The sequence below is a fragment of the Mobula birostris genome, chromosome 12 (genome assembly GCF_030028105.1).
Source record: "Mobula birostris isolate sMobBir1 chromosome 12, sMobBir1.hap1, whole genome shotgun sequence".
Taxonomy (NCBI): domain Eukaryota; kingdom Metazoa; phylum Chordata; class Chondrichthyes; order Myliobatiformes; family Myliobatidae; genus Mobula; species Mobula birostris.
The window spans coordinates 111,553,769-111,569,458 of record NC_092381.1 but is presented as its reverse complement, the minus strand read 5'-3'; the positions used below and the strand labels follow the sequence as shown (position 1 = coordinate 111,569,458).

General features: G+C 44.1%; 1 protein-coding gene across 8 annotated transcripts in view; it reads right to left on the bottom strand.

Annotated features, from left to right (window-relative positions):
• The window catches only part of sipa1l3 (signal-induced proliferation-associated 1 like 3), a 406,609-nt gene that overhangs the window by 260,832 nt on the left and 130,087 nt on the right, over positions 1-15,690 (bottom strand). For 7 of the 8 annotated variants that reach the window (XM_072274491.1, XM_072274490.1, XM_072274495.1 and 4 more), the window contains one exon: positions 12,437-12,521. The gene's annotated coding sequence lies outside the window, so the exon portion shown is untranslated. The remainder of the gene's footprint in view (positions 1-12,436; positions 12,522-15,690) is intronic. The other variant, XM_072274492.1, reaches the window with a different exon arrangement.

Genomic DNA, 15,690 nt, shown 5'->3' with positions numbered 1-15,690 from the left:
GAGGTTGATAACTATGACAAAATCACCAACAGATTATGGTGATTACTTAGTTCTGGAGTGGTTGCTAGCTGTCAAAATATGAACCTTCCAGAGCAACACACAAACAAATAATGTAGGAGGAACTCATTAGATCAGGCAGCATCCAAGAAGAGGAATGAACAGACGACCTTTCGGGTCAATTCTGCAGTTTCTTGCTGTCTTGGGGAGAGCAGTTGCCGTTCCAAACATCTGGATAGGATGCTTTCCATGGTGCATCGATAAAAATTGTTCAGGATCAAATGAGACGTGGCAAATTAATTTTCCCTGCTGAGGAAGGTGCGTTTTTATGGCTGTGGTCGCCTACACAGGAACTACAAGGAATAGTCACCCAAAGGCAGCAGGAGTTAGGTAAGTGGGTGACTGTCAGGGAAGGGATGGGCTGAGCTCAGATAGTAGAGAGCACCCCTGTGGCCATCCCCCTCAGTAATCGTTATCTCGTTTTGGATGCTGTTGAAGGGGGTGACCTAACAGAGGACAACCACGGTGACTGGGTCTCTGGCACTTAGCCTGGTTCCGTGGTGCAGAAGGGAGAGAAGAAGATGAGGAATGCGGTAGTCATAGGGGATTCCATAGTGAGGGGAACAGACAGGAGGTTCTGTCAACCTAATAGAGATACCCGCATGGTGTGTTGCTTCCCAGGTGCCAGGGTACGAGACATCTCGGATTGGGTGCAGAATATTCTGAAGGGAGAGGGTGAACAGCCAGAAGTCTTGGTACATGTTGGTACCAATGACATAGGTAGAAAAAGGGAGGAGGTCCTGAAGAGAGAATTCAGGGAGTTGGGTGGGAAGCTGAAAAGCAGGACCTCCAGGGTAGTAATCTCAGGATTGCTGCCCGTGCCACATGCTAACAAGCGCAAGAATAGCATGATCAGGCATATTAATGGGAGGCTGAGACTGATGTAGGGGGCAGGGCTTCGGGTTCCTGGATCATTGGGGCCTCTTCTGGGGGAGGTACAACCTGTACAAAAATGACGGGTTACACCTGAACCCAAAGGGGTCCAATATCCTAGCAGGCAGGTTTAATAGAGCTGTTAAGGAGGGTTCAAACTAAGTTGGCAGTGGGATGGGAACTGGATTGATAGGGCTGAGGAAGGGAAAAACAGAAATAAATCAAAGATAGCGTGCAACAGAGATGTTAGAAAGGACAGGCAGGAGATGAGGCATAATCACAGCCAATTCCGCTACAGATTGGCAAGTATGACGTTGTGGCCGTCTTTGAAATTTGGCTGCCATTGGGAGTTGAACGTCCAAGGATATACAGTGCATTGGAAAGATAGGTTAGTAGGCAGAGGGGGTGGTGTGGCTCTGTGTGTAAGAATTAATATTAAATCATTGGAAAGACGTGACATAGGATCGGAAGGTGTAGAGTCTCTATGGGTTGAGTCAAGAAACGGCAAGGGTAAAAGTTAGATATGGCCCTTGTGGCTAAAGGGATCGGGGGTATGGAGAGAAGGCAGGTACAGGGTTCTGAGTTGGATGATCAGCCATGATCATACTGAATGGCGATGCAGGCTCGAAGGGCCGAATGACCTACTCCTGCACCTATTTTCTATGTTTCTAACAGCAGTTGTATACAGGCCTCCAAACAGCAGCCGGGATGTGGAGTACAAATTACAGCAGGAGATAGAAAAGGTGTGTCAGAAGGGCAATGTCAATGATAACCATTGGGGATTTTAACATGAAAGTGAATTGGGAAAACCAGGCCAGTACTGGACCTCAAGAGAGATAATTTGTAGAATGTCTAAGGGATGGCTTTTTTAGAACAGTTTGTTGTTCAGCCCAGGGGATCAACTGTGCTGGATTGGGTGTTGTGCAATGATCCGGAGGTGATGAGAGAGCTTAAGGTTAAGGAACCCTTCGGGAACAGTGATCACAATATGATCGAGTTCACTTTGAAATTTGAGAAGGAGAAACTAAATTCCGATGTGTTGTTATTTCAGTGGTGGAATAAAGGAAATTACAAAGGCATGAGAGGGGAACTGGCCAAGGTTGACTGGAAAGGGACACCAGCAGGAAGGACAGCAGAGCAGCAATGGCTGGAGTTTCTGTGAAAAATGAGGGAATTGCAAGACAGATATGTTCCAAATAAGAAGAAATTTGCGAATGGAAAAAGGACACTATCGTGGCTGACAAGTGAAGTCAGAGCCAAAGAAAAAGCAAAAGAGAGGGCATACAAGGAAGCCAACGCTAGTGGGAAGATAGAGGACTGGGAAGCTTTTAAAAACTTGCAGAAGGAAACTAAGAAGGTCATTAGGAAGGAATACTCCCCCTAAAATTCTGGGCAAGACCGTACTAAAACAAGCAGTCACTTTTACCAGATGTGCTCAGTGACACAGATGAGCTGCAAAATGTGATTGCTGCTGCTTCTGCCGGTTATTCACAATGATATTCCTAGATGTTGATCATTATGCTCATTAGGTATTCAATTGTAGTTAAGACTTCCCTTCTTCCAACTGTAAAGTCACTAAACTTGACAGCAGGTTCAACTCCCGCATTTCTAAATATGCAGCAAAAGATAATTTGTCCAAAAAACCCCACAAGATGTCAGCACTCCATGGCCAGAGGACGAAAGGGAAGAGGCAAGGTTGCTACTGTGTACTCTGCTTTTCAGCCAATTAATCCATTTACTAGACTTTTCTGATTTCTCTAAATGTTGGCTTTGGACTAAGATAACAATTGCCAAATGGCAACAATTCAACACTGAATTCAGCTTTAAAAAGGACAAATTTAATTTTTATTTCGAGATACTGCGCCAAATAGAGATACAGGGGAGAACGGAGCTAAGGAGGAATTTCTTTAGCCAGATAGTGGTGAATCTGTGGAATCTGTTCCTACAGGAGGCTGTGGAAGCCAAGTCATTGGGTACACTTAATACAGACGTTGATAGGTTCTTGATTAATCAGGGCATGAAGGCACATGGGAAGAGGGCAGCAGATTGGGTCTGAGATGGACATTGGATCAGCCATGATGAAATGGCAGAGCAGACTCAGTGAGCCAAATGGTCTAATTCTCCTCCTATATCTTATGGTAATGGTTCCTTAAGGTTATAATATCTGGGGGTGGTAGTGGGGATAAGCTCCCACTACTTATTAACTGCTCCCAATTGTGTGTGCCTCAAATAGCCTCTGATAACCAAGTACAGCTCCTGGCCTTCATGTCTGGCTTAGCTACTAAGCCCGTTGGAACCTTTTCTAATGACAGGAGAAGGGGCAAAAGTGAGTCACTGGTGCCTTAAAACCAGTTGCTTTGGGCAAATGGGGCTGTGGTTGGCAGCTCATCTAGGAGAAGGAAAACTCTGATCTCAAACCTCCGCTGCCTTGCAGCTATACCCACTCATGGGGAAAGGCTCAGGAGTAAATCCAGAGGGAAAAATCCGGAGCTGGAGTCCCTAAGGCATCCCGACACTGAATTCAACACTGCCTGGCAACTGCTACGCCACTGGTGCAAGACTGTATCAGTCTTTGTAGCTCCTTTGGGTTCATCAGCGGCGTGGAGAGGGGAAGCTTGCTGCATGGGCAACAACTCGCTCTCCATATCGTACTGCCCTGGCTTGTGTATCTGGGCAGCTAGGACACAACGTCCATGGTCGACCCTGACTGACAAAGACCTCACTCAGCAACCCACGACAACCCCAATTTAACCCTTAGTCTAATCTCAGGACAATTTACAAATGACCGATTAACCTACCCGGTAAATCTTTGGGCTGCGGGAGGAAACTAGAGCACGCAAGGAAACCTTCATATTCCAAGGGACGGATGTACAGAGACACCTTACAGAGGATGCTGGGATTGAACTCTGGCACTCTGAGCTGTAATAGCATCGTGCTGATCACTACGCTACTGTGGTTTCTGGTGATTTAATGACTGCGACTTCATGGAAAATTGTTAACCTTCAACCATCAAATCTTAAATACCTATCTTGCATATTTCAGGCAAAGCAAAATTAAAACTGATTATGTCAAGTTTATTGTCATTTAACTATATACATGTATACCATCAAATGAGACGATGTTTCTCCGAACCAGAGTGTAAACCACTGAGGTACCCATAACATCCAATAACTATTTTAAATATATATTTACTGTAGTTGACAGTGTTTTTGCATATTACCATTGTACTGCTGCTGCAAAGTTAACAAAGTTCACAACACATGCAGGTGATATTAAACCTGATTCTGACTCTAATGTGGAGGGATTGGTAGAATCATTGGAATGTGAGAAGAAAAGATTACAGAGAATAGAAATGAGGAAATCTCAAAACCGAACTGATTCTACAACCAATAGATTCACTTTCAATGAATCGACAACTCATATTCTTAGTTTTAGTTGTTTATTATTTGCAGTTTGTTTCTTTTACACATTGGTCTGTCAGTCTTTGTGTGCAGTTTTTCATTGCTCTATTCTATTTCTTTGTTCTACTGTGAATGCCTGCAAGAAAATGAATCTCTGGTAGTACATGGTACCTTGATAATAAATTTACTTTGAATTTAATTAGGACACCTCAGTAATGTAGCAGTCAGCACAGCATTATTACAGCTCGGGGCATTCCAGATTTTGGAGTTTAATTTCACCACCGTCTGTGAGGAATTTCTACGTTCTCCCCACGACCACGCGTGTTTCCTCCGGGTGCTCTGGTTTCCTCCCGCAGTCCAAAGACATACCGGTTAGTAGGTTAATTGGTCATTGTAAATTGTCTTATGATTAGGCTAGGGTTAAATCAGTGGGTTGCTGGGCAGCGATGCTCAGTGGGCCAGAAGGGGCTGTTCCATGCTCTACCTCGAAATAGACAGACAGATAAATAAATGTTTAAAATATATATATTTAAACTTTGAATGGAATTGCTATGAACCAGCATAGACTCAACAGGCTAAACAGTATTGTTCCATTGTAAGGCACACACATATCAGAACCTGACATTCAAGGCAGCAATTCCCTTCCCTTGATAGCTTGTATGTATACACACAACTTGCAGAGATCAAGCCCCACTGTACTCTTCCTTAGGACATATCAAGTATTCAGAGACGATGGAAAGAATTTGCTGCCTCGATGGCTGAACAAATTAGAATAACAGGCAACAGAAGCGAACACAGGAACCGAGGATGAAATCAGGAGGCTCTCAAACAACCAGTGCCGAGCACATGGGAACCTAAGGACACGGAGTGCACGGGTAATGGTCAGTAATAGTACCATCACTCGAGTCGAGCATGATGTTCTACCAAGGAGTTATGCCCTTGCTGGAGAATGCTTATGTATGACCTTGTTTAACGGGAGGCTGATACATTGCAGCTACCAGACAGTCCGAGTCATAGAAAACTACAGCTCAGAAACAGGTCTTAGCCCTTTTGGTCCATTCCAAATCATTTAAACTGCCTGGTCCCACACAGAATGCATTGCTTACATCAAATCAAATCAAATCAGCAAAGATTGTGCTGGGCAGCCCTCAGGTATCACCATACTTCTGGTGCCAACATAGCTCGCCCCAGCTTAGCTGTATTAATGAGCAGGTGTGTAGGCGTACCCAATAAGTGACAATGGAGTGTATTTGCATCATTTACTACATCAGGTAAAAGTGGCTGTCTGTTTTAATGTTGCTTTGCCAAACATTTTAGTTTTTATAAATTATCTTCCTTAACAGGGGAAGGGGGGCATTATGTTGATCTAGGAGAAGTCTAAGCCATTATTTAGCACAGAGGTTCCCAACCCGGGGTCCACGGACCACTCGGTTAATAGCAGGGGTTCATGGTGTCAAAAAGGTTGGGAACCCCTGATCTAGTCCTACACGGGGGATCTCACTGAAACTATGGAATATTGAAAGGCCTAGATAGAGTCTATGTGGAGAGCAGAGGGCACAGACTCGGCATTGAAGCACATCCCTTTAGAATAGAGATGAGGTACTGAATCTGCAGAATTCATTGCCAGACAGCTGAGTCAATCTTGGCAAGCAATTAAAGTTCCTTGAGTTTCTCACATTATCACCCCTGAGGCTTGACATGGCTATTCTGTCAGAAATCTCAGAGCAGATGGTCATGGTAGAACTGAGAGTTTCTTGGGAAGACCGGGTTGAGGTGGTGTTCAAGCATAAGAAAGGCAAACCCCAGGAGCTGGTAGAGCAGTGCCAAAGACAGGGCGGAGGACATGGTACGAGCCTACAGAGATGGGGTGTGGAGGTTTCATTGGCTGCTCGCTCTGCAGAATCTACTCTCTCCTTGGCACTACAGGGGGCTACAAAGAAAGAGCCACCAGGATCGTCAGAGAGGCTGCTGAGTGAGCCTCCAGATGGCTATAGATCACGTGGTGTGACCCGTGGACCAATGCTGCTGGGACGCAAGCCTCACCAACCCTGGGCGCGCGTGTCTGATGTTGAAAGACTTGAAACCCCCGATGACCCCAGGTTACATCATTGATGATGTGTCCAGCGCATCCGAGGATGTGTCTCGGCATCAGTGTATTCAAAGTGGAGGTTGATAGGTTTTTGATTAGACAGGGTGTCAAAGGTTATGGGGAGAAGGCAGACAAATGGTGATGAGAGGGATAATAAGTTAGCAATGATGCAATGGCATTGCAGACACTACGGGCCGCGCCTAATTTAGCTCCTATATTTTCAAAGGTCAGAGTAAATTTATTATCAAGATACATATATGTCACCACATACAATCCCTAGATTCATTTTCTTGGGGGTTTGAATATTGTCACTCCTTTCCGTGCCTTGTGGCACATTGGGCAGCATTTTTGTTTTTTTATAAGGCCAGGGTGCTAGCTTGATGCTCAACCCAGCACAAATGGAAAGCGTGTAAGGTGCCGGTTGGATTCGAACCCAAGACCACTCGCCTCAAATTCTGGGGCTGATGCAAGTAAATTCATATGGGTTGTATTATGGTCTTATACAAACTGTTGTCACCATCATTTGATGAAGATGACTGGGATTAAAACCTCCAATCATCTTCAAATAGCATCCTGTAGATGTTATCATCTGCACAACAGGAAGAGGTTCATAAACAGTTAAAACAGGAAAATCAGGCAGGGGCATGAAACACAGGCAACTCTGGGATAGGGAGGGGGACTGTGCAGAGAATTTGCAAATTGTTTTTCAAAAAGTCTGTTGGCAAAATTATCTCAAATGTGAAGGGAGGCAGAGTTTCCATAAGATGAAAGCTAATAAGCAAATTCAGAGCAGATAATATCAAACGCAAAGTGACACACCTTATAGTTTGGTAAAGCTCTTCCAAATGGCAAGGCAGGTCTAACAGAACCAAAGAAAACAACAGGACACAAACCATTTTATAGCAAGGAACAATTATATCATCCGGACGCAATGAGGCTAACTGACAGAAAGGAACCTTTCCGGTTTAAGATGGTGCTGGTGAAGTACAGCGACGACTTGCTGGCAGCAAACACAACTATTAACTACTTTATTACTTGCACAGTTTCTCAAAAGCGATCGCTGCAATCAATAGCTTGTCACTTCCCTCTTGGAGATGAACTTTTGAACCACCTGTACGACCCTGCCACTTTTGTGGCGAGAAATGAAGGCACAAAGTGCAGGAGGGTTGTGGTGTGGTGTGTAGTGTACAGGCCAAATCAAGGTGCAGAGACCGGGCCCGAGAGCGAGGAGCAAGCCAAGCCGAATTGGAAAGATCAGGTACGGGCTGAATCGAGGTAGTGGGTTCTGGGCCTGAGAGCATATCAAAGTGGCAGAGTCAGAGTCTGAGAATGAGGAACAACTCGAGTTAGGCCGATTTAAGCACCGGGCCAGGTAGAAAGGTCAGGGTGTCAGGGCTGCTCATCTCTGAGCTGAACTGATGCCCAGGCCTGTAACAAACCAGCTCCTGAATTGGCTGCAGTGATGACTGGCTCATGGCCGTGGATTCACTTTTGTGAATGTTATTTGCTTACTTTTACTGTTTGCACAATTTCTTTCTTTTTCTGCATATCGGTGTTTGACGGTCTCCTTTCTTTCAAATGGGCTCTATTGGGTTTCTTTGTTCTGTGGCTGCCTGTAAGAAGAGAATCTCAAGGTTGTATATAGTACACATACTTGGATTATAAATGTACTTTGAACTTTGAAATCTCTTCAGCTTACAGAAATAATTTATCTTCTGATGGCAATTTTCATTTCCCACTGAAACAAATAACTTCTCTCAGAAGTAGTAACTTCCCATGAGTCCATCATCAAGGTCCCTCACCATCCAGGCCATGTACTCTACTTGCTGCTGCCATCAGGATGGAGGAACAGGGGTCTTAAGTGCCATGCCACCAGGTTCAGGAACAGTTATTACCCCTCAGCCATCAGGCTCCTGAACCAAAGGGGATAACTTCACTCATCCCAGCGCTGAACTGTTCCCAAAAAATATGGACTCACTTTCAAGGACTTTTCTTCTCATGTCCTCAATATTTATTGCTTATTAATTTATTATTATCATAATCTAAAAAAAGATGTGCTGGCATTGAAAGGGTTCCAGAGGAGGTTCACGAGAATGAATCTGGGAATGAAAAGATTAACATACGAGGTGCGTTTCATAGCTCTGGGCCAGTACTCGCTGGAGTTTATAAGAATGATGGGGAGGATCTCATTGAAATCTATTGAATATTGAAAGGTCTAGATAGAATGGATGCAGAGAGGATGTTTCCTATAGTGGATGAGTCTAGGACCACAGGGACATCCATTTGGAACAGCGATGAGGAGGAATTTCTTATCTATGGAATTCATTTGCACAGAAGTCATTGGGTATATTTAAAGCAGTGGGTGATAGGTTCTTGATTAGTCAGGACATCGATGGCTACAGGGAGAAGGCAGGAGAATGGGATTGAGAGGGAAAATAGATCAATCATGATGCTCTGGCAATGATCCTTACATCATCAATGGGGACGGGAGAGGTTCCGGAGGATTGGAGGGTTGAATACGTTGTTCTCTTATTCAAGAAAGGGAGTAGAGATAGCAATGGAAATTATAGGCCAGTGAGTCTTACTTCAGTAGTTGATAAGTTGATGGAGAAGATCCTGAGAGGCAGGATTTATGAACATTTGGTGAGGTATAATATGATTAGGAATAGTCAGCATGGCTTTGTCAATGGCAGGTCGTGCCTTATGAGCCTGATTGAATTTTTTTGAGGATGTGACTAAACACGTTGATGAAGGTAGAGCAGTAGATGTAGTGTTTATGGATTTCAGCAAGGCATTTGATAAGGTACCCCATGCAAGGTTTATTGAGAAAGTAAGGCGGGATGGAATCCAAAGGGACATTGCTTTGTGAATCCAGAATTGGCTTGCCCATAGAGGCAAAGAGTAGTTGTAGACAGGTCATATTCTAAATGGTGATCTTCAGGGATCTGTTCTGGGACCCCTACTGTTTGTGATTTTTATAAATGACCTGGATGAGGAAGTGGAGGGATGAGTTAGTCAGTTTGCTGATGACACAAAGGTTGGGGGTGTTGTGGATAGTGTGGAGGGCTGTCAGAGGTTACGGTGGGACATCGATATGATACAAAACTGGACTGAGAACTGGCAAATGGACTTCAACCCAGATAAGTGTGAGGTGGTTCATTTTGGTAGATCAAATATGATGGCAAAATATAGTACTAATGGTGAGACACTTGGCAGTGTAGAGAACTCGGCCTTTTCTCCTTGGAGAGACGGAGGATGAGATGTAACCTGATAGAGGTGTATAAGATGATGAGAGGCATTGATTGTGAGAATAGTTTTTTCCAGGGCTGAAATGGCTAACACAAGAGGGCACAGTTTTAAGGTGCTTGGAAGTAGGTACAGAGGAGATGTCAGGGGTAAGTTTTTTATGCAGAGAGCGGTGAGTGTGTGGAATGGGCTGCCGATGACAGTGGTGGAGGTGGATACGATAGGGTCTTTTAAGAGACTTGTGGATAGGTACATGGAGCTTAGAAAAATAGAGAGCTGTGGGTAACACTAGGTAATTTATAAAGTAAGTACATGTTCAGCACAGCATTGTGGGCTGAAGGGTCTGTATTGTGCTGTAGGTTTTCTATGTTTCTAAATGGCAGAGCAGACTTAATGGGCCGAATGGCCTAATCTGCTATGTTTTATGGCCTTTTTTTGTTGCATTCTTGAATTTACCGCTGAGAATGCCAGCAAGAAAATGAATCTCAGGGTTGTTTATGGTGATTTTCATGTATTTTGATAACATTTACTTTGAACTTTCAACTTATTGCAAGGACCAATGCAATAAAAACAGCAATTGTCCTTAATGAAGGACTATCAAAAGGCATTCTTGATATTGGAGATACTATTTATCAACTGGAAATACAGAACAGAGAGAACTGGCCTAATTAGATGGACTTCTGCATTCAATGGATCAGTGGAACATCAATTTGTATTGGAGCATATTACGATTAATTCATGCAATGTCTGTAGAGTTAACTAAAGTAACACACACAAAATGCTGGGGAACTCAGCAGGTCAGACAGCATCAATGGAGGGGATTAAAAAGTCGATCTTTCAGGCCAAGACCCTTCATCAGGACTGGGAAAGAAGCCAGAATAAGATGGTTGGGGAAGGGAGGGGGCGGGACTTAGGTAAAAGGCTGGGTGATGATAGGTAGAAGTGGTATAAAAGGCTGAAGAAGAAGGAATCTGATAGGAGAGGAGAGTGGACCATGAGAGGAAGGGAAGGAAAGGGGGAACCAGAGGGAGGAGATGGACAGATGAGGAGAGGAGAATGGATAAGATGGAGTCATAGTGAGCAATGGAAAAAGAGAGAAGGAAAAGGGGAGAGAAATTGAGGAAGGTTTATGGAATTTACCATAGTCAGTTTGTGAAGGGGAACTGAATAGCAATCACATTACACATATTATTGTATTGTTGAAGCAGGTTCACAGGTTTTGTGAGTGAGTCAGAGATCACTAACTGCGAATAAGCATATTAATCGTTTATTTACACAGTTAAGTTCCCCCAAGTTACACAAACTACAGAAGTAAATATTCAACAGATATTTAGTTGAAAGTGCATGTGGAGCACACCTTCCCAAGGGCTCTGTGCAACATGCCTTTGACAAAGGAGAGATAGTGAACCTTTCACACAGGCTATACTTTATATCCTCAAGGTGCTTGAAACGGGACTCTAGGTGCTATGACGCACAGGCCAAGCAATGGGAAGAGCAGCTGCAGTTTTCAAATGCACCAATCACAATCGACACAGTGGAAGTGGCTTCTGACTGGCAAGTAAGCCATTACCCCACACAACAATTATTGTATTGTTTTTAGTGTGACTGTATGTTTACTGCTATCTTGTATGTGCTATGTGTGCTTTGCGCTGTGTGGGAGTGTTGGGGATGTGTTTTGCACCTTGGCCCAGAAGTAACACTGTTTTGTTTGTCTGTATTCATGGGTATTCATGCACGTTTGAATGATAATTAAAATTGAACTTTGCAGTCCATTTCCCATCAAACACTGAACAGGCAAAGTTCAAAAGAAGTCTTGTCCAAACCTCATTATCACATCAGAATCAGGTTTAATATCACCAGCCCATGTTGTAAAATTCGTTGACTTTGCAGCAGCAGTACAATGTAATAATAGGAAAAAAACTGTGAATTACAATATTTTAAAATAGTTAAATTAAATATATAGTGCAAAAATAGAAACAAAGAAGTACTGAGATAGTGTTCATGGGTTCAGTGTCCATTCAGAAATCGGATGGCAGAGGGGAAGAAGCTGTTCCTGAATCATTGAGTGTGTGTCTTCAGGCTCCTGTAGCTCCTCCCTGATGGTAGCAATGAGAAGAGGGCATGTCCTGTGTGATGGGGTAGTAATGATGGATGCCTCCTTTTTGAGGCATCACTCCATGAAGATGCTGGATACTATGGAGGCTAGTGCCCATGATGGAGCTGACTAATTTTAAAACTCCTCTCTGCAGCTTACTTCAATCCTGTGCAGTAGCCAGTATCCCCCCCTCACCCACCCCCCATACCAGACAGTGATGCAGCCAGTTAGAATGCTCTCTATGGTATATCTGTAGAAATTTGCAAGTGGCTTTGGTGACATGCCAAATCTCCTCAAACTCCTGATGAAATATAACCACTGTTGTGCCTCCTTAGTCACTGCATCGATATGTTGAGTCCAGGTTAGATCTTCAGAGTTACTAAACATGTTACCGAACGGTCCCTTCCTCTTCACAACGTTTTCTCAGCATAAACCTAAGTTATTAAAGGGGTATCTGTGCCATTACACTTTTAACACCTATAAGAAATCATTTCAGCCTGTGAAACCGTACAGACATACTACTGGTGGCATCTGCTTTTGAGGCACTTATCCAGATTTTTAACTCAGTCACTCACGTACAGCCAGGAAATTTTCCAGCTCAGAACATGTGACAAAGAAACCCTGGACATCTTCTCAAATTTGTTTTGACAAGAAATCATCTTGCATTTAGCTTACCTACTTGATTGAATCTTGCAGGTCAACGACTCATCAGCAGGCTTATAAAAGTTTTGGTCATGAGAATCACAGCAAACCACAGAACCTGGAAAGAGGGGGAAACAATCAACGTCAGTGATAGTCTGATAATTAAAAACAATTCAAAATACTGTATTCAGAACCCACCCAAAGTTCTTGGATATCAGACATATTTGGAAGATGCCTTAAAATATAACAGCAACACAATTTGTTTGCAACTTTCTGGAGCTCATTTCAATCCTGTGCAGCGTTTCCACCAATCCCCCATTTCCGGCAGTGATTTCACTGTATGTTTCAATGTACATGGGATAAATAACCTGAATCCAAATTCTGGCTTACTCTCAACACACACACACACTCAACAATTTAAAAACAGCTTCTTCCCCTTTGCCAACCGACTTCTGAATGGACATTGAACTCACGAGCACTACTTCACTATTTTTTTCCCTCTCTATTTAGCCAACTCGTTTAATTTAACTTCTTTTTCCGTAGAGTATTGTGCAAAGGTCTTAGGCACACTTACACAGCTAGGATGCCTAAGACTTTTGCACAGTACTATATTTGTCAATGCAGAGCAGAGAGCAAGTTGTAAATCTGGCAGGAGCAAAGGATGTTGGGAACGGCAGGGGTGGAAAGCTGCGGGAGGGATGTGGGACAGGTGACAGAGAAGGAGTGGTGGGGGAAGGAGGGAGTGGGTGCAGACGCACCCAACCCTGAGTTCAGCGCAGAGCCAAGTAAACATAGCAGTGCCCAGAGCAGGGCACAGCCTCAGTTGAGTGCAGAGCTAGGGACCCAGAGCAGCCGACCAGGCCACAGCCTTAGCGTCAGGCTACGTCCACACTAGACCGGATAATTTTGAAAACACTGGTTTCGCGTAAAAACGACAGGCGTCCACACTAGGCGTTTTTAAAAATACCTCTGTCCACATTAAAACAGATATTTGGGCGAATCTCCTCCTACTGGGCTTGCGTAGGACACACAGAGAACAAGCGAAGAGGAAGCGATATACTTGGTGCGCGTTTGTCCAGTTACAGACTAGAAAAACTTAAAAGGAAATTGCCAAACGAAAGACTTGGTGCGCGTTTGTCCAGAAACATTTCCTCCAGCCATAGTCTCTTCACCGATGAAAGGGACGACATCTACAACTAAATGCAATACGGCTTGTTACTGGGCAAAAGTGAAATTTGCTGTTACCTCATTTGTTTGCCTTTACTTTTGCCATGTCTTTGTGTATTACTTTGCTGCATTTAACATGTGCAATATAACGAGTTACTGAGCAAAAGTGACAATTGTACCTATTGAATGTTTGCACAAGCAATACATTAATAAAGCACCTTGTTAAGTGTATAAAACATGCCTGCATCAGTGTCATCTTGTATTTCCATACAATGTTACATTAGGCTGTTACACGTCTATTGTCAGATATTGTTGTGGTGTTGGAGGTTGTGTTCACGAAAACAATGAAATGCCGCGCTGCCACCACCATTTGTTCCGGCACGTCATGACAGCGGTTTTAAAAATAGCCGGTTACCCCGTACACAGTACGCCGGATATTAGGCGTTTTCAGATTTATTCACTCTGGAGAGCGTTTCTGAAAATCTCCATTTTCAGGGGAGGAAGATGCCATTTCAGTGTGGACGGAGGGTCAAAACAAAGAGAAAAAGCTTCGGTTAGGGATTCATCCGGTCTAGTGTGGACGGAGCCTCAGTTCAATGCACAGAACAGGCCATGGCCCCAGCCCCAGCCTCAGCTCAGGGCAGAGCCAAGTAAACATCACAAAGCCCACAGATATGAAGCCCAGAGCAGCCGACCAGGCCACAGCTTCAGCCTCAGTTCAGTGCAGAGCCCAGTTAAGCAGCATAGGGCAGTGAGCGGAACTGGCCCCACCTTCGCCTCTGGGGATAGTGGCCTTTTCAGCATGATAGCTTTGTGAAATTTAGAATGTACACAAATACAAACAGGAATTTTACAGTGCAACACACACAAAATGCTGGAAGAACTCAGCAGGTAGGTAGCAATCCTGAGTAGTCCTGAAGAAGGGTTTTGACCTGAAATATCAATTGTTTACTCTTTTCCATGGATGCTGCCTGGCCTGCTGAGTTCCTCCAGCATTTTGTGTGCATTGCTTGGATTTCCAGCATCTGCAGATTTTCTCGTGTTTGTGATTTTGTACTTCAGTATGGGCTAATAACAGAGCTGAGGAAACATTGTTTTAAAATCAACGTCAATTTTTTTAACAAAATATATTTTATTCACAATAAAATTATTTCCAATAAACTATTCAATAACTCTGAATACTAACAGACATTACCATTACATTCTATACATTCTCAGCCTTTCATGTGGCACTCAGCTGGCTTATATTGTACAACCATTGTTGAGGGGTATACTCCCCGTCACCCAACCCCTCCCACTCCCACAGGAGAAGCACCCTAAACCGTGGTCCTTCCTCACCGGGCCCTTGCAGTGGCTGCACCAAATTTCAGTGCGTCCCTCAGCACGTACTCCTGAAGTCGAGAATGTGCCAGTCGGCAGCATTCTCCCACGGACATCTCGACGTGCTGGTAGACCATCAAGTTTCGGGCCGCCCAAAGAGCGTCTTTCACTGAGTTGATGATCTGCCAGCAGCACCGGATGTTTGTCTCCGTGTGTGTCCCCGGGAACAGCGCGTAGATCACAGAGTCCTCCGTTATGCAGCTGCTGGGGATGAAGCGAGACACTTTCATCCTCCTCCACGCCCTGTCCGTGAACCCACAGTGTGCAAAGAGCTGGGTTACTGACTCCACCCCACTGCAGTCCTCCTGTGGGCAGTGGGATGTGGAGACAATGTTCTCGGCATACAGGAGGGATCTGACTGGGAGGGCCCCTCAATTACTGCAGCTCGCTGGCTCACAATCTGTTGTGATCACTGCAGGACACCTTGTGCTACTAAGCTAATGAAGCATTAATTTGCCTTTCCTCATTAACAGTTTCAAGAGCCCTTTCCCCTGTTGTTAAAATGTCACATAACTAATTGCAGTATCTGGTTTAAATTCAAATATTTCTTGACTTCTCATTTCAGTTAAAACAAACATTTCACACCATCTGGAAAGATCCTGAAGTGCCTTTTATTAAGGGCTACAAGAATTCAGTAGCTGGTAGCAATAACGAAGGCAGCAATGCGAACTGCAGAGCGACATTGATCTTCGGGAACACGCTCATTCTCAAAGTATTGAGTACAGGAGATGTGATGTTAT